The 19,524-nt window shown below is 47.9% G+C and overlaps 1 long non-coding RNA gene across 1 annotated transcript; it reads right to left on the bottom strand.

Annotated features, from left to right (window-relative positions):
- Window positions 1-6,374: 6,374 nt before the first annotated feature.
- LOC144235072 (uncharacterized) lies at window positions 6,375-17,413 on the bottom strand. The gene is made up of 3 exons (XR_013336128.1): window positions 17,235-17,413; window positions 16,857-16,918; window positions 6,375-6,521 (listed from the first exon to the last, which is right to left on the bottom strand). It is a non-coding gene; the product is annotated as an uncharacterized LOC144235072 (long non-coding RNA).
- Window positions 17,414-19,524: the final 2,111 nt, after the last annotated feature.

The raw sequence follows: 19,524 nt of genomic DNA, 5'->3' as shown, positions 1-19,524 counted from the left end.
GCCTGGTATAGTTTCCAGAAGGTCTTCCTCGACCACCCCCCACCCAGGCGGGGATGGCCTCGACATCCACGAGCCCCATCTGCAGCTCCATCACTGCACCTGCGCCCCCTCCCTGCGTCAGACAGAGAGCCCAGCAAGCAACAGGAAAGCAACAGGATGCTGCTTCCTGGCCCACACGACCTCACTCACCCCACGGGGGAAAACATACCAATTTGCTCAATAAAGAGCAAAACGGCATTCAGAAGGTGTCATCACCGCATTCAGAAGGTGTCACCACCAACAGATGAAGGGATAAACAAAATGCGATACGTAAACAGACTGTGGAATATTACCCAGCCATAAAGAGGAATGGAGTTCTAACACCTGCCACAGCATGGATGATCCTTAGAAGCATCAAGTCCGACACAAAAGGGCCAACACTGAATGGATTCCACTCAGAGGGACACAGAGCAGACGGTGGCGGCCAGGGGCTGAGGGATGGGGAGTGAGGGGTCCGCATTTAATGGGCACAGAGTTTCAGTTTGGGAAGGTGACGCCTTTCCGGAGAGGGATGGCGGTTGGCAGTTACACGACACTGTAAACGTACTTGACGCCACTGAGCAGTAACTTACACGTGGCTAAAATGACAAATCTTAGGTACATTTCACAATGATTGTTTGACAAAGATGTATTTAAAATTGTGAAAAGAACTACGAAGACCAGCAACGGAGGATAGGAAACACTCAAGGGAGGGGATGACAAAATCAGGCTGAGAAGCCCCCAGAGGCCTCTTTAAGGAGGGGTTCACTTCCTCCCCACTGGACCACAAGCTCCCAACGAACACAAACATGGCATCCACATCCCTGGGTGCCCAGGGCAGTAAATGTTTAAGTCAAGACACTTGTTCAGACTCAACCCAGTAGATGGTGGCCCAGGAAGGAAGCCACCTGGGGAATCAAAAGTGACAAGGGCTAAAGAAGAAAACGGAACTGAAGAAGGAGCCTGCATCCTCTCTGACGTGGAAATGCCACTTATGGGAAATCATCGGCAGCGTACCCCAAGGTTTACATGCAAGGATGTACCCTAAAATTGTGTGTACATGAAGGAAAAATGGGTAACCACCACTTAAATGTCTAATGATAGAGAGTTAAATAAATCATGGCAAACCCTACACAAAGCAATTACGCAACTACACAACTACTCAAATACATTTTCTGGGGGCCCAGTTGGCTTAGTCAGTGAAGCGCGCGACTCTTGATCTCAGGGTTGTGAGTTCAAGCCCCATGTCGGGCGTAGAGCTTACTCAAAAAAATAAAGCAGAGGCGCCTGGGTGGCTCAGTCAGTTAAGCGTCTCGCTCTTGATTTCAGCTCAGGTCATGATCTCACGGTCTGTGAGAGCCCCACATCAGGCTCTGTGCTGACAGTGTGGAGACTGCTTGAGAGTCTCTCCCTCTTTCCCTGTTCCTCCCCTACTGTGCGCACACTCGCTCTTTCAAAATAAATAAACTTTAGAAAACTAAAAAACGAAATGAAACAAAATAGAATAAAAATGTTTCCAATACCTTAAGAAAATACGCTCTAACTTAAGAACTACAAACCGTGGGGGCGCCTGGGTGGCTCAGTCGGTTGGGCATCTGACTTCGGCTCTGGTCATGATCTTCTGGTTCATGAGTTCAAACCCCACGCTGGGCTCACTGCTCTCAGCGCAGAGCCTCTGTCCCCCTCTCAGTCCCTCCCCCACTTGTGCTCTTTCAAAAATAAATAAAACACTTAAGAAAAAAAGATCTATAAACTGTGACCTGTGTACAGTATTTTTCTAACTTTGAAAAAACATATACATAAGCCAAGGAAAGAAATACACCAGCCTCTTCTGTAGTTCTCTCCATATGGTGAGCTTATAGGTGATCTCTGCCTTTTAATCTTTACTCTTTTCCTTTTTTTTTCTTTTTCAGTAAAAATGGTATTTTTATGAATTGGGAAAAAATGTACTTCAAGGGCCTCGCACGATGCCTGGCAAAGAGTACACGCTCAAGTTGTATCTGCTGCATGACCGTGACTTTTAAAGGCATACATACTGCTTTCACAATACCACGGAAAGGAAGGAAAGAGGCTGAGGGTTCTCTTGGGGAGGAGGGAGAAAGGATCCAGAGCCCCAGCTGCAGAGGTGGGAGCAGAAGAAAGTGGTCTCAGAGAGAACGCGGAGAAGGGCCGCCAGCAACCTGAGACAGACCTCACTCTGCCCGCAGCAGGGTCCTGCTGCGGGCAGAGCGCTACACGCCCGCCCACACCGCTGACAGCATTTTGCAGAAGCAACCCAGCCCTCAGCTCAGGCCACACAGGGGAAGGGGGAAAAAAAAAATCAACAAGTACAGCTAACAACAACACTCCACCTAGACCTTCTGGCTCGAGTCACCAAGGCAAGTCTGTCTCCTGGTGCGGCGGCGCCTTCCCACATGCCAGCCACAGACACGATCAGTGACATGGCTCCGACAACAGAGCGGGGGTCTCGGAGCTCCCGGGTGGGGAGGCCTGGTCCAAATGGGACCTTTTGAGCCAAAAAGCTTGTCATACACAATTTCTGTTCACCAGAAAGCTCACCGTCTTTCTCATCCCTCGGTCTCTTCAGAGCACCAAAACCAATGCGTAATTATTTCTCTGTCCAAATGACAGACCGAAGGTTCCTGAGTCCCAAACAAGGCCCAGGAAAAAAACAGGACTTTCTTAAGAAAGCAATGTGAGGTAGGACTTGAGAAGCAGTCTGGTTACCCTTGACCGAACCATGAGATTCAGAGCACAAAGCTCAACAGATCTCTGCCGGAGATTTTTTTTTTTCCAAGGGAAGCGCACTGCTTTAAAATCTAGTGTAGATGGGCCCTAGTTAATATCCGCTTGCCCATAACAAGACCCGCCGAGAGCTTGACAGTAGAGAAGCCTCCTTATCAAATTTAGAAATACGTGCCCTGGCCTACCTGGCCTATTCTAGTGTGAAACAGAAACCAACAAAGAAATGATCAATCTTAAATGGTAGAATAATGAGACATCTAACCAGCACACGGCCATTAGCAACATGAGTCAGTACTTTGTGCAAGCCAAAAAAAAATCTTTCAAGTACAATAAAATAATCCTTCAGGAGAAAAGAGAACTGAAATTTACAAGGGGGTGGAGGGATGGTGACCGGGCATTAATAAAACTCCCTGGGCACGGCAACCAGACCCTGCTGGAACTGTTCTGACTTGCCATTCCTGAAATTCTACTCTCCCAGGGTTTTCTGGCCCTCCCTTCCCCAGGCTCTTTACCCATGTGGGCTTGAAGGAGACTGGAAAAGGACCCTGGCCATTGCAGACAGGCCCCCCAGCGGGCGGAAACACGGCCCTGCCATAAAGCCTCAGATAAGTGAAATTGACAGGTAATCCAAAAGCTTAAGGGGGAGGGCAGCGGATTCCTCTCCTTCCCTAAGGACAGTGCAGGGCCAGACCTGGCCAGAATGAAATCGGATAGAAAACAACAGGCAGAGAGGCGGGAAGCTGGTAAAACTAAAGACCTGGCCCCACTAAGATGTCTCAGCTCCGCAGCCAGTGGGCCTGGAGGAGGTTCCCAGGAGGTTTAAAGAGAGAACACAACAAAACCAAGATGGTTGGGGGAATGCCAGAAGGTACCAAAACAACCACCCAGGAGCCTGCAGAACCACCGTAAAGCACAGCGTCTCCAGGGCCGTTTACAAACACGCTACAGGTGCGACCCAGACATAACCTGGGTCTCGCCCTCGCCCATGACCAAGACCAGGGTCAGTCTCCCCTGAATTAGCCTCGATCCTCCGACAGTCTGTAATCAACACCCCCGGCAGCCTGGCTGTTCCAGGCCATTCTCTTACTTCCAGGCACTGAGTAGTGGTCACCATACAAAAATATTAGCTCAGGATAGAATCTGGGGTAGGGAAATCACAGTGCCATCAGCCAGAACAGGAGAAAAAGCTCAGGAACTGCGAGAAGGGAAAACCGGGAAACCAACAAACAATATACGTTCTCATCACCCTCCCGTGGAGGGAAGAGAGGCTTGCTATACGGATACGTGAGGCTCCCAAGGGCCCCAACAGGTACCCCAGGCAAGGAGGCATAATTATTCCCATTTTACAGATGCAGGAGCTGCGTGCGGCTCAGAGGCTTGCGGAGGGTAAGCCAATGAAGACCAAAATGCAGGCTCCAAGAGACACACTTGCCCGGGCAGGCACAATCTCCCCGAGTGATCATCTGCCATTCCCAAAGGAAAGCAGTCATCCTCAAAAGGTACAAGTCCCCAGGCTCTGCTTGTTCTCAGCACCTCTCACTGGGCTAAGTCTCCCTTAAACCAAGCAATGTGCCTTGGAAGGGGACAAGCCGCCCAGACCCGAGGACACAGATTGAGGACCACAGAAGCCAACTCTGCCAGTTAGTTCTTGGGGGCTCCAAACGCTACTCCCTCCCATCCTCATCTCCCCATAGAGGCCTAGCACTGAATACGCCAAGTGCTCAGAGATGTTCCGAGCCTTCCTTCTCCCGTCCACGCCTTGACCCAGCACCTGTAGCATGTGCACCAGCTCGATCAGGTCAGCCCAACGGGAGGGCATCACAGCGGCTAAATTCCATCCTAGGGCTTGATGGCAGTTACAGAAACAAGAAACAACTATTAACCGTGAATCTGCGGGCCAGGCCCTTCCAGGTCTTTCACCAGCTCCCTAACTCTACAAGGTGGGGGATGCAAGATGTATGCCAACGAAGGCTCTCGGAACCCTAGATTTCTCTGGCAGAAGCAGGATTTGCACCCCAAAGCCTGGGCCTCCCCAGGCCCTCCTCACACCACACCACTGCACACAGACACAGCTAAGTGGCTCAGTGAGATGTGGAGAAAGCATGCTATGACTTCAAACGGCTGGTTACAAAAACCAAACTGGATAAACGTATACAGCCACATAAAATGCACAGAAAATCTTTAGCGGAAAGAAGAAAGATACATCTCAGGGCCAATTTAACAATCCTGTAACCCAAAGGCTTCTAAAGGTTTCTCCCTGGCAGCCATTTAGCAAATGACACACCCGGGGGAGCCTCTCCAGACCCCCCCTTCCCCCCACTTCCTCCGAGCCACCCCTTTCCCTTGAAAAAACGCCTCTTCCTCTGGCCTAAAGGTGGGCTCGGGCCTCCCACGTATTTGGAAAGAGAGGGAGAAAAGAGAAAACCGCCTTCCAGTGCTGTGTGGGCAAAGGCACTCGAGAGGCCCACGATTTCAACAGTGCTGCTTCTCACTCAGGAGAAAGGGGGGAAAAAGAAAAAAGAAGGGAGGGGGGGAAAAACCCATCTGGCAGGCCCTGAGCAGCGACATCCTGTTTATTATTAAACACGCTCAGCAACAGAGCACGGAGTATTTCGAAAATAATCCTGTCGCTGGCGCACGGAAAGGGCGGCCNGGGGAGGGGGGCGGGGCTGAGTGGTGAGGAAGAGGGGGGGCTGGGCTAGAGAGGGAAAGGGCCTGAGGCGGTGAGGCCCAGACCGAAGGAGGGCTGAGAAGGGAGGGGGCTTGAGCCAGGCTCCCCGCCCCCTCCCCTCTCAGAACCGCAGCGCCTCCTGACCGGCCGTGAGCCCGGGTTCTGTTATACGATATATACACAGAGAGAGGAAACAGAAACAGAAACAATACACTGTTAATTCAAAAGCAAGGTTGTTGAACGCTATAGGTACTTTACCCGTTTTCGGAAAATGAAAAATAATAAACCAATCGTCTTCGGTGTTTTGTGTAGTTGCGTCAATGCAAAACAAAAGGTGTGGGAGAACGCACTCTTCTCTCGGTTCTCTCTGCAGTCTGAGGTCTGGAGAGCCAAGGAGAATTCTCGCTTTTTAGTCTCAATACGTTGGCAATTAGAAAAACAAACCATTTGCAAAAGCAAACAAAAAGAAATGGAGCTGGGACCTGGAAGCCAAATCATCTGCCCGTGTCTCTGGCCCTTGATCACCTACCGACACCTTAAACCGCAGCCACAGGCCATGTCCTGTATGCAACAGTTTGGAGCGGCTTGTCTCCTAATCCCAACCCTGGGGCAGATGTTATTTTCCCAATTCACTGGTGAAAAATGGAGACTCTGAGAGGTTAAGTAACTTGCCCAAGGCCACACCGCAAGACCGGACAGGAAAGTCAACCTACAGCAGCCTAACTACTGTTAGGGCTTACCAAGGAGCACGGGGCCGGGCACACAGTAGGCGCTATATAAATGCTGGTTGGTTTGTTGCATGGAAGAATGTGTGGCTCTTACAGGCTGGTTGGTAGAGACTCCCCATGAATCAGGGGGGTTTATCTTTTTTAATTATCTAACAAGAGAGAACAGATGAAAAGCTTCAAGCCCTGAGTGCTCCGAGAAGACAGAGGAGGAAATATTAAAGACCACAAAGGGGGTAAAAACCAAGTCAACCAACAGGTGCTCTGTTCTGGCAGGTCTGGTACGGGAGTGACGTCCTCTGGGGACTGTTAAGGACAGCTGCTACGTTCCTGGGACTTCAAAGGCAGCAGATGCTTCACTCCTGCAAAACGCAAAGATGGGGCTGCATCCAAATCGCTTGCCCTGTTCAAGAAACGTTTTTCTTTCTGCACTTCCCCGGGGGTGGCAACAGCCGACACTGGGTCCCGTTCACCCAGCACGTTTTCTGGGCCAGCCGCGCTGTTACGCACTGTACGAGGGATAACTTCCTTCATACGTGGGAGACCGTCATTATCATTTCCACTTTATGGATAAAACCACTGAGGTCAGAAGTTAAGTGACCTCAGATATGGGCACAAATGGCACGACACGGGTGGCAGGGCAAAGGTTTGTAATCAGCGGAGCCCTTCCTTTGAGGTTTGAGCCTTTCCTAGGGGAAAGCGAGGCTCAGATGTCAGAGCAGGTAGGGGGGTTATTGCCTGTGGACTGAGGCTGTCAGCCAGCGCTGGGACCTGAGTTTTCTCTAGGACTCTGAAGGTGCCTGGCCAAGTTTTCGAAGAACCAGGGACCCAGAGAGACCAGAGGGAGGGAGGAAGGAGGGAGCAGAGCGAAAGGAGGGCTGGATCAAGGCTCCTGGAGGTCACTTAGCCTCAAGAGACTGTCTGCAGTGTAGAGGGGGGACATTCAAGGAGACATTTTCATATCATCAAAGTTACTCTAAACAGCAACTGTCCCGGTGGGAAAACTGAAAGACAGGAAGGAGTGGACCACCCAGGGCAAAGCAGGGGAGAGTTGGCCAGAACCAATGAGTAACAATGTATTTCCTGTGTCTGTGTGTGTGTGTGTGTGTGTGTGTGTTGTTTTTTGGTTTTTTTGGTTTTTGTTTTTTTTTTACTTTCCAAATATTAGGAAACTTTCCTGCAAATGGTTGGAGAAACCTCTAACCTCTGCAGACCCCCAAACTGAACAGAAGGGGAATTTATTTCATCCGTCCCTAGAGACCTAATGCAGATTTTATGTATATATAATTGTATTCTTCCCAAAACGTGATCAATGATTTTTGTTCCATTGAAATTTAATATTTTTGTGTAAGACTTACGATGTTTTTTATCCATGATTTTCTTTTTTAATTATTTTTTAAAGAATGTTTAAGTTTATTTATTTTCTTAATGTTTATTTATATTTGAGAGAGAGAGACAGAGACACAGAACAGGAGCAAGCGAGGGGCAGAGAGAGAGGGAGACATAGAATCCGAAGACAGGCTCCAGGCTCTGAGGTCTCAGCACAGAGCCTGACACGGGGCTCAACTCACAAACTGTGAGATCATGACCTAAGCCGAAGTCAGCCGCTTAACTGACTGAGCCGCACAGCTGCCCCATAAGCTTATTTAATTTGAGAGAGAGCAAGGGAGGGAGGGGCAGAGAGAGAGGGAGAGAATCCCAAGCCGGCTCTGTGCTGTCAGCACAGAGCTCAATGCGGGGCTCGAACCTACAAACCTCGAGATCATGACCTGAGCCCAAAACCAGGAGTCAGATGTTTACCCAACTGAGCCACGGAGGTGCCCTAGCACCTGGCACATCTGGGGCATATAGTAGGTGTTTCATGAGAGGTTATTGAATAAAAGAAGAAAAAATTTAAGGGAGAGAGAATTCAAGAATCTGACCTCTGCGGGTACCCTGTCCAGTCCTGGCCTCAAAGGGAGCCAGAAAGTCTTCTCTGAATCACTCCATGGCCCGGAAAGTCTAAGGCTTTGCTGGCTTCTTTCATCCCTTTGTCAGGGACAGTTAACCATTTATTGAACAGTTTGAGGTGGGGAAACTAGAACACAGACTGGCTTAGTGACAAGCCGAAGTTCAACGAGGGAGCTGTGGCCAAACTGAAAGAGAGAAGGGCTGGGAGAGAGAATGCTCACCTGCTGGGGGCTTGTTACGCCAATACCCACTTCCCTTAAATCACAGCCTCTTCACCAGGATTTGTGAGTTAGGGTCTATTATTACCCCCATTTTACAGATTAGTAAAATGAGGCTCTGGACATTCACTTACCAGTGCTTGGTTCCCAGACGCTTATCATAGCACTGCGGTTAGGAGAGCCTTTCTGGTCCCCCAGGTTCCAGAGCCAGCCTTTAAAGTGCTGGCGCAGGGGCACCTGGGTGGCTCAGTCAGTTTAAGCATCCAACTTCAGCTCAGGTCATGACCTCACAGTTCGGGAGTTCAAGCCCCAGGTCGGGCTCTGTACTGACAGCTCGGAATCTGGAGCCTGCTTCGGGTTCTGTGTCTCCCTCTCTCTGCCCCTCCCCTGCTCACGCTCTCTCTTTCTCTCTCTCAAAAATAAATAAACATTAAAAATAAATAAATAAAAGACCTGACTTCTTTAAAAAATAAAAATTAAAATAAATAAAGTGCCAGCCCAGGCACAGAGCCCAGGGGCAGGCCCAGGAGCCTCTCAGATGGACCCTGTCTGGTTTCAAGGCAAGCCGCCTCCAGCTACTCTGAGCATGTGCACGCTCTCCAGAAACATAGTCGGGGCTTCCTCGAGCGAGAGGAAGTGGATGAGCGAGTGTCTGTCTTCAGGGTGGCGCTTCTGCTCCCTCTTTTTGTTGGTCAGAGTGAGTCACAGGGCCAGCTCAGACTCAAGGGGGAGGGGAAATAAACCCCCTCTGGAAGGTAAGTGCAGGGAGGGAAAGGTTGGTTGACAGGTTATTTGTAGATAAACGTTCAGGTTGGAGCACCTGGGTGGCTCTGTCGGTTGGGCGTCTGACTTCAGCCTAGGTCATGATCTCACGAAGGTTCCCGAGTTCGAGCCCCGTGTCAGGCTCTGTGCTGACAGCTCAGAGCCTGGAGCTGCTTTGGATTCTGTGCCTCCCTCTCTCTCTGCCCCTCCCCTGCTGGTGCTCTATCTCTCTTTCTCTCAAAAATAAACATTTTGGGGCACCTGGGTGGCTCAGTGGGTTACGCATCCGACTTCCGCTCAGGTCATGATGTCACGGTTCGTGGGTTCGAGCCCCGCATCGGGTTCTGTGCTGACAGCTCAGAGCCTGGAGCTGCTTCAGATTCTGTGCCTCTCTCTCTCTGCTCCTCCCCTGCTCACACTCTGTCTCTCTCGCTCTCAAAAATAAACATTTAAAAAACTGAAAACAAAGGATAAACAATCAGTATAAATCGGGATTAAAATAAATACCTGAACATTTAAAAAATTAATGAAGACATTCCATCCAACAGCAAAAAAAATAATAATAATAATAGTTTACTAAGATCTGTCATGGCCAGGCCAGTCGGAGTGCTAAGAAACTGGCGAGCAGAGAAATACACGATCCCTACACTCAAGAAACTCCCAAATTAAGGGGCATTAAAAACAAAACAAAATTGGGGTGCCTGGGTAGCTCAGTTGGTTAAGCGTCTGACTTCGGCTCAGGTCATGATCTCACGGTTCGTGGGTTCGAGCCCCGCGTCGGGCTCTGTGCTGACTGCCAGCTCAGAGCCTGGAGCCTGTTTCAGTCTGTGACTCCCTCTCTCTCTGACCCTCCCCTGATCACACTGTCTCTCTCTCTCTCTCTTAGAAATAAATAATACATTAAACATTAAAACAAAACTGCAGTAATAAACACTGTTTCATCCGGCTCTCACCACCTGCCGGGCACCCGCCTGAGGTGGGTGGGAATCACCAGGGCCGGGTGCTTCCTGGTGGCCCATGACTGCAGGGGGACACTGGGGGACACGCCCACAGCTAACCTACAATACACTCCGGGAATGTGAGGTCGGCAACTTGTGTAACAACCACGTGTCCCGGGATTCCTGGAAAGGCCCTGCTTTCATAGTCACTGCACCTGTTCCCCAAAGGGCACCGTACTAATGAGAGACAGCGTGAGTCCCTATTCCAGCCATCTGAATGGGGGCAGAGAAAAGAGTAACGGTCCAGGGAGAAATGGATCGCAGCGGGGGGAGACTGAGGCCGCGCCTTCTTGGCGCAGGTGTTTTTGATGGCAGGCTTCGAAGGAAGAGAGGAGTTTCATCAGGGGAGACTGGGCAAGAACATTCCAGATGGATGGGGCCAGCTTGAACAAAGGCCTGGAGGTAGGAGTGTCTGGGCAGTGGGAGGGGCCGCAGGCTGGCTGGTAGCTGCTGGAGAAGTGGCCCCATCCCAGAGAATGCGCACTCCAGGAGGGATGGGAGCCTTGAGCTAAAAATAGAACACGCGGGTGTGACCACAAAGGGGGGGGGGGACGCTGCACAGACCTAGGGGCTCACGCCGCCGCGGAGGGCGGCATGTGAGTCTCAGCACCCAACACAGTGAAGACTAAACGCTCTCTCCTTGGAAAGGCTCAATAACAAGACAGCCAGGGAAGAGAGCCTGGACACCTGTTCACGGCACATGGAATTCTTACAAATTTGCCCTCCTTTTCCCATTGGGGAGACTCGGAGGAAAAGAGCCAAAACTGGGAATAAAAGAAGATCGAGGGAAAGATTTAAAATTTAGCGACTTCCGCTGAGAAAAAAAGCAGCGAAAAATATCGAAGGGTGGGGTTTGAGAAGGCAAGGAAAGAAAGGAAGTGCCAGGGACTCCCAAATAACGGACAGGGGATGGCAGGCACCAGCCAGCCAGTCTACCTGCTCCTCTTCTGTACCCATGCTTCCCTCCCCGCGAGTCCCTTCATCGCCTTCAACAGAGAGTTCCAGAGGGTCGCTGGCAGGCGAATATAGTTATCAGGTCTTGCCTTCTGTGGCCCCTATCTCAGAAATCTAAGCACTAGAGAAAGAATAGGTCTCCAAATCTAACTTGATATCAAGAAAGAGAAAAGACAACCCACAGAATGGGAGGAGATATTTCTCAGCCAAAATACCTGATAAGGGTCTGATCTCCAGAATATATAAAAAGACACTTGCAACTCAAAGACAAAAAGACAACCCAATGGCAAAGTGGGCAAAGGACTTGAACAGACATTTCTCCAGATACACAAATGGCCCGGAGCACATGGAAAGATGCCCAACATCATCAGCTACCTGGAAAACGCAAGTCAAAACCACGATGATGGGGCGCCTGGGTGGCTTAGTCGGTTAAGCATCCGACTTTCGCTTAGGTCATGATCTCGCGGTTCGTGGGTTCGAGCCCCCCTTCGGGCTCTGTGCTGACTACCAGCTCAAGAGTCTGGAGCCTGTTTCAGTCTGTGACTCCCTCTCTCTCTGACCCTCCCCTGCTCACGCTGTCTCTCTATCCTAGAAATAAATAAAACATTTAAAAAAAAAAAAACCACGATGAGATGCAACTTCAAAGCCACCAGGATGACTATAATCTAAAAAAATGGGCAATATAAAGGTTCACAGGGATGGAGAGATATTGGAATACTCCTACAGCTCTGGTGGGGATGTAAAATGGTACAGCTGCCGTAGAAAACAGCCCGGTGGGGTCCTCATAATGTGAAACAGAATTATCCTAGGAGAGGCTCCTGGGTGGCGTAGTCGGTTAAGCATCTGACTCTTGGTTCCGAGTCAGGTCACGATCTCACCGTTTGTGAGTTCAAGCCCTGCATGCAGAGCCACGTGCAGAGCTTGCCTGAGATCCTCTCTTTCTCCCTTTCTCTCAAAATAAAATAAACTTAAAAAAAAAAAAAAGAATTATCCTACGACCCAGCAATTCTACTCCTAGGTATATCTAGAATCAAAAAGAGATGTTCAAACAAAATATATGCATGAATGTCTATGGTCACAGTATTCACAAGAGCCAAAAGGCAAAAAGAACCCAAATGTCCATCCACTGACAAGTGGCTAAACCACATGTGGTAGATCCATCCTGAAATAGTATTTAGCCACTAAAAGGAATGAAGGACTTTGCACGCTACAACATGAACGGATCTTGAAAACATTAGGCTGAGAGAACGAAGCCGGTGACAGAGGTCGCTTACTGTATGATCCATTGACATGAAATTGCCGGCAGAGGCAAATCCTTAGACACAAAAAGCAGATTAGTGGTTGTGAGGGGTGGGGGAGGGGGCAGGGGGAGTGACTGCTTAATGGGTATGGGATTTCCTTCTGGGATGATGACACAATCCTGAAACCAGACAGAGATGAGGGGTGCACAGTGCTGAGCGTGAACCCACCAACTGTGAGATCATGACCGGAGCTGAAGGCAGGCGTTTAACTGACTGAGCCACCCACCCACCCCAGAGGCTTAGGATTTTTGAAGCGAGGTGGCTTTGGACTCCGTAGTGGCAGTTAGAGACTCTGGAATGGGCAGTTCACGCAAAATATCACACTGGCTTGATGTAAGGGGCTCAGATGACAGTATTCATGAAATAGTCTGAACAGTTTCCAGCCCGTAACAGACAATCTAAGTCAGTGCTTCTAAACCCTCTCGGTATGAGAATTCCTTTTCAATCTTCACACAACCCCAAAGAGATTTTTGTTTATGTGCATTATAACCATCTCTATGTACCATATTAGACCTTAAATTAAATATTATTTAACTTAAAATAACAATAAACCCATTACATATTCACGTAAATACTATGGTTTTATGAAAATGATTCAATGTTTCCAAAACATCTTTTTTTTCCTACCAAGGAAATAGGCATTAACATTTTTTCTTTAGAAATCTCTTTAACGTCTGGCTTAAAGGAAAACAGCTGGATGCTCATAGCTACTTCTGAAATCAATCTATTGTGAAATGGTCTTTTGGTTGACGTATATAAAGAAAATGTGGCCTGACATTAGCACACTGTTGGAGAAGGAAGGGCTATTCCAACAGCCTTTGCCAATCATTGTGGATATTATGCATTAACAGTGCACCAAAACTCGATGAGTTTTAGTTTCTTAGTGGCCATGTTGAAGGTGAAGCTGCATAAGAATGCACTTTTCTTACTCTGTGATCTCAAAACCCATTGGTCTATCTTTCCTTTTCAATGGGTCCTTCACTCATTTTGTAATATCGTGCACTGGTCATTTGGAAAAGACTGATTCACAGACTCAGGCAGATCTGCCAGATGCTGACACACTTAATTAGACAGCACTTCCAGATCACATTTGTTAACACCATCACCAAAACCTTAGAAATGAACTAGGCAACTGTCAAGCTCACAATGGCTGATACAAGTTTTCCAAAATTCTTTTTTTTATGTTTTTTTTTTTAGTTTATTCATTTATTTGAGAGAGAGAGAGAGAGAGAGAGAGCACAAGTTGGGGAGGGGCAGAGGGAAGGAGAGACAGAATCCCAAGCAGGCTGTGCACCATAAGCAGGGAGCCTGATGGGGCCTTGAACTCATGAACTGTGAGATCATGACCCGAGCCGAGAGTCAGATGCTCAACCGACATCACCAGACAGGCACCCCACAAGTTTTCCAAAATTCTAACTTTGGCCTGCAATTTCAAATTATATCAGTGGCAACGAATCCTGGCAGTTGCTTTTCCTTGAAAGGACAGGCTTCCTTTGTTCACTTTCAAAAACAAATCTGTCTAGTCTGAATCACCATGGTTTGTCGGATAAAAATGGTGGTCCACTTCAGCTGGCGACTCCATCCTCCAAGCTCTGTTCTTGGAGACAATGAATGTACTCTGGTAAGTCACAGAAAAGTGCCTTCTGGGTACTTCTCATCTCGTCAGACAGAATACTGTAAAGGTATGTCCTCAAGGGCTGAGATTTAATAAAAACGTTTGTTACTCAAGGACTTGGTCATCAAGGACACTCTTGAATAGAACTGGCTTTTTTTTTCCTGCAAGAAGTGGCAGTTGGAGAATGCCATGGTCACTAGTACAGCTTGGAGCGACCGCCTTAATTCGCCTGAAGGAGCCAGCTCTTTTACCAACTGCTGCTTTTGTACCATCCGTGCAAAAACGTTCACACAATGAAAAAGGCAAATCCTATCTCAGTACTATGTGACAATAGTGTTCATCCTTGCAGGTCCCTGAGAAGATCTCAGTGACCACCCCCCCCCCCCACGTAGGAGTCTGCAGACCACACTTTGAAAACTACTCACTTAAGCTCATTTCCTTCATGGTAATTTTTTTAAAAAATTTTTTAATGTTTTTATTTATTTCTGAAAGAGAGAGAGAGAGACAGCATGAGCAGGGGAGGGTCAGAGACAGAGGGAGACACAGAATCCAATGAGGATCCAGGCTCTGAGCTAGCTGTCAGCACAGAGCCCAACGCAGGGCTTGAACCCATGAACCGTGAGATCATGACCTGAGCTGAAGTCGGATGCTTAATTGACTGAGCCACCCAGGCGCCCCTCCTTCATGGTAATTTAAAAGCAGAACAGATAAACTACCCAGAAGAAGCAGGCTGACTTTGAATTATTTATGGAGCATATGACTCATAGTAGGGGCTCAATAAACACTTTTTAAATCTTTTTTTTTTTAAGCTTATTTGAGAGAGAGAAAGAGAGTACAATCAGGGGAGAGGCCAAGAGAGAGAGAGAGGGAGACTGAGGACCCAAAGCAAGCTCTTCATTGACAGCAGAGAGCCCGAGGCAGGGCTCGAACCCACAAACAGCAAGATCATGACCTGAGCCAAAGTCAGATGCTTAACCAACTGAGCCACCCAGGTGCCACTTGAATCTTGAACGCTGGCTTCCTCCTACCATGCCAAACGACGTGCCAACATTTGACATACATTGTCTTATTGAATCTAACATCCCCATTCTACAGATGAGAAAAGCAAGACTCAGAGAAGATAAGAGCCTGGACAGCTAGTGATTACCAGATCCAGGAGTTAAACCGAGTTTTGTCGGACTTCAGAGCTAATCCTCTTAACAACTGCACCATACTGAGTGTGTTTGGCAGCAAAATCTTTGGTCATAAGTTAGATCAAGGGGGAAAAAATGGAAAACAATTAAAGGAAAGTTTAAGGAAATTTTGTAAACAAGTGTGAATAACTAGGCTGTCTATATGAACCTATTTATTGTTGACTTTCCAGAACCAACAAACTGAATGATGACACACTGTCCCTTTTTGCCTGGGCCAGTGGGTGAGTAGCTGAGTACAAGTCTGTCTAAAGAAGATGTATTTTTTTAATTAAAAAAAATTTTTTTAAGTTTATTTATTTTGAGAGAGGGAGACAGAGAGCGTGAGTGGGGGAGGGGCAGAGAGAGAAGGAGAGAGAAAATTCCAAGCAGGCTCCGCACTCACAGCAGAGTGAAACCCACAAACCATGAGATCATGACCTGAGCCAAAACCAAGAGACGGACGCTTAACCGACAGAGCCACACAGGCGCCCCAGGTGTATTTTTTTTATGTTTATTTTGAGAGAGAGAGAGTGCACAAGCGGTGGGGGAGCAGAGAGAGAGAAGGGAACAGAAGATCCAAAGCGGATTCTGCACAAACAGCCGTGGGTCGGATGCAGCGCTTGAACTCAAGAACCGAGAGATCATGACCTAAGCTTAAGTCAGATGGTCAATCAACTGAGCCACCCAGGCGCCCCTAAAGAAGGTATATTAAGAATGATGGGCTGTGATCACGGTGTGTCCCTTCTCACAAGGGCTGGGTGAACAGGTTTTTATAATCCCAGTGGAGCATCTGACATAAACAACAGCCGGAGGCAGGGGGAGGGGGAAAGGACATGCCAGGGGGGCCCAGGTGTGAAAATTAAAATGCAACAAGAATAATGAGATGATTGGCTTCCCTGGGCTGTGTTCCCACAGGTCAGGGTCTACACCTGCAAAAGTTCTTCCAGCATGGCAAGTAGTGGCTTTTCCCAGGTGCCAATCCCCTGTCCCAGCCCTGAGAGGCTGAGCTGAACCACTCCCATGCCATTTCTATCCTTTTCAAGGGGAGGAATTAACCAGCGAAATACCAGCTGGAAGTCTTACCAGGCCTTCACACCTTTGGCCATATTCCTTGGCATTCCAGAATATACTCTGGCCCCTCATGACCTCTCCAGACTTCTCTCTACCTCCTCACTTTCCTGAGTCATGGCTTTCTCCCCTCCAGACTTGGGAGTTGTGCTCTCTGCCTACAATAAATTCTCCCTTTGCCCACACAACCTCCTTTGCTTGGGTGAGTCCTACTCAATCCTCAGGCCTCAGCTTGGACATCACTTCCTTCAAGAACCCTTCCCTGTGGGCTCCCACCTCCAAATTGCCAGAGGACCGTCTTCTTACTTCTATCACTTGGTCAGCACCAAGGCCAGGGATGCCGTGACTTATAAGACATACAATGTTCATGAAGCCCATGGGCTAGTGTTTTACATCAATGACACTGTTTGCTTGTCTTCCTTGCCCATTAGACTGTAAGATCCCAGTGGACTGGGATGGTTCAGATCTATGCTTCTGAGTCTCATACAGTGCCCAGCACAGAGTAGGAGCTCAGCAGATATTTGTTAAATCGATGAGTGGATGGATGAAAAAAGGAATCCAAAAAAAAAAAAAAAAAGGGGGCGGGGAGGGAAAAAGCAGGTGAAATAACAAGTCAATAAAGTAGGAAACAACTTTTGTGCCCACATATAGCTACTTACCACTCTCATCATTGCACAGGGATTGCCGGAGGAACTGGGCTCCGTGAATGTGAGGCACAGGGCTGGGGGGAGGGCACAGAAAAGATACAGAGCTCAGAGAGGGGCTTCCAATCTTGTCGTACACACATTCAAAATGCCCTCACAAAATAACACACCCTCAAAAAGTGCGATCAATCTTGTGGCAACTAAACCAGAAGTGCTGAGGGAGAAGAAAGTAAAATAAGTAATAGTATTACAGGAATAATAGAAATGACCGTGTATTTGATTGACCCTTGACAGTGACCAACAACCCCAGCGGTGCGTCACAATAAAAGTTTGTTTTTTATTTTCCTCCCAAGTGTTTTCCTGGTGGAGCTGCTCTGTTCCAAGAGGACTTACAGGAATTCAGGGACCTGCCTTGTTCTAATACCACTGTCACTCTCAGCCGGGCAGACGAGGCGTTGGAGAGGAAGGCGGGCCTGGGGGTGTGCCCACCCGTCTGCCCACATTCCATTGGCCGGAACTCCATCTTGTGGTCCCACGCGACTGCATGGGAGGCTGGGAATTAGTCGAGTGCGCCCCCTGGAGGAGAAGGAATTGGGAATTGCTGAACACTGAACAGTCTCTCTTACAGGTATTATTTACTGAGTGAGCATCTCATAAATGTCAGACACTGTGCTGAGGAAGTTACAGGCATATTGTCATTTTACGCTCACATCAGCTCTCATTCACAGAGGAGAAACTGAGGCTTAGAAAGTTTTTGTAAATTTTAGGAGGTGAAAGTCTCCTGCTGCAGAATCATTGTGGAATCTGATCTTTTCAAGTCAAAGCCTATAACGGAAAAGCAAGGACAGGGTCGTCTGGGTGGCTCAGTGGATTACGTGTCCAACTTCAGCTCAGGTCATGATCTCACGGCTTGTGAGTCTGAGCCTGGCATTGGGCTCTGTGCTGACAGCTCAGAGCCTGGAGCCTGCTTCCGATTCTGTCTCCCTCTCTCTCTGCCCCTCCCCTTCTCTCACTCTGTCTCTTCCTCTCAAAAATAAACACCAAAAACAATTTTTTAAAGAAAAGTAAGGATGGATGTCAGAGTCCCTAGTTGCTCTGAGACTACACTCACCCACTCAACATTATTATCGTTGACTAACTGCTGACTTTAGGTTAGGCATTGTTCTAAGCACTTTCATATCAACTCGTTTGATCCTCACTAGAGCCCTATGAGGTACTGTTAATACTCTTATTGTAAAGATGAGGAAATTGCTCAGAGGTTAAGTGACTTGGCTGAGATCATACAGCAAGTACACAGCAGACACAGGGCTTCAACCAGGCAGGTAGTCTGTCTCCAAAGTCTACTTATACATTTACTCCTTTCCTACCTCTTTACAGACAACAAAAGAAATTGTTCTAGAGCAGAGTCTCCGAAGTGAGGCCCTGGTGCCCTGGGGAGGATGCCAGCTGGCCCACTGGGGTGTGAGTGGAAAACAGGATCCTTGTATTTATGCTTATTTTTATTCTTAAAAAAAATCAGAGAGATAATTACACTTTACTTATATGTTATACAGATTGACCCTGGCGCCTTCACTCAGCTGAGGACCAATATTTTATAACACATATTAGTAAAAGGTAATACGCTGCGGGTTTTGTTGTTGTTGTTGTTTTTAGAAACATAAATAGGGGCGCCTGGGTGGCTCAATAGGTTAGGTGTCAGACTTCAGCTCAGGTCATGATCTCACGGTTCCTGGGTCCAAGCCCCGCGTCGGGCTCTGTGCTGACAGCTCGGAGCCTGAAGCCTGCTTCAGATTCTGTGCCTCCCTCTCTCTTTGCCTCCTCTGCTCACAGTCTCTGTGTGTCTCTCCCAAAAATAAATAAACATTAAAAATATTTTTAAATATAATAAACATAAATAGAAAATGTCACGTGCAGTGCTTGGATAAGTGGACTAGCTCTCACAGTAAGACCAGCGCTTTTAAAAGATTCTTGCAGGAGCCGCCTGGGTGGCTCGGTCGGTTAAGCGCCCGACTTGGGCTCAGGTCATGATCTCGCGGTTCGTGAGTTCGAGCCCCGCGTCGGGCTNAAAAAAAGTTCAATGTGTTCTTCAGAACCAGCAGGGGGCATCCACGCTGAAATACTAAAAATCATAATTAGTACCAGTTATGCAAATAGTTAGTCCTCTCAATGTACATTCAGACACTTTGCAAGCGCTTTACATACTTTAGTTTGTTAAATCCTTACGATAATCCTATGAAGCAGATATTACGATTAATCCCACTTTAGAAAGGAGGAAGCGGAGTTAGACACGTTGAGCCATTTACGCNTCTCTCTCTCTCTCAAAAATAAATAAACACTAAAAAAAAAAAAAGTAAGGGTTTTTAATCCCATGAACTCTGTCTGTCATGACCAGTTAATTGGTAATAAGTTACAACACGATTTGTGAATATGACAGGCTTTTTCAAAACAACGTCTTAAGAAGAATCCTAGTTATTTGCCATAAGTTGGCTTTCCAGATGAGGGCTTTCCAAAATGAGCCCTTTAAATTCCAAAGCTTTTTATGTGTTTTAAATAAGTCTTATTTGTTATTTTTTATATTTATTTGAGAGAGAGAGCACGCATGCCGGCGCACACACACACACACACACACACACACACACACACACACACAGGTGAGCGGGGGAGGGGCAGGGAGAGAGAGAGA

This window comes from Crocuta crocuta, unplaced genomic scaffold (assembly GCF_008692635.1).
Source record: "Crocuta crocuta isolate KB4526 unplaced genomic scaffold, BGI_CrCroc_1.0 scaffold35, whole genome shotgun sequence".
NCBI classification, from domain to species: Eukaryota; Metazoa; Chordata; class Mammalia; order Carnivora; family Hyaenidae; genus Crocuta; species Crocuta crocuta.
This window is presented reverse-complemented; position numbering and strand designations above follow the sequence as displayed.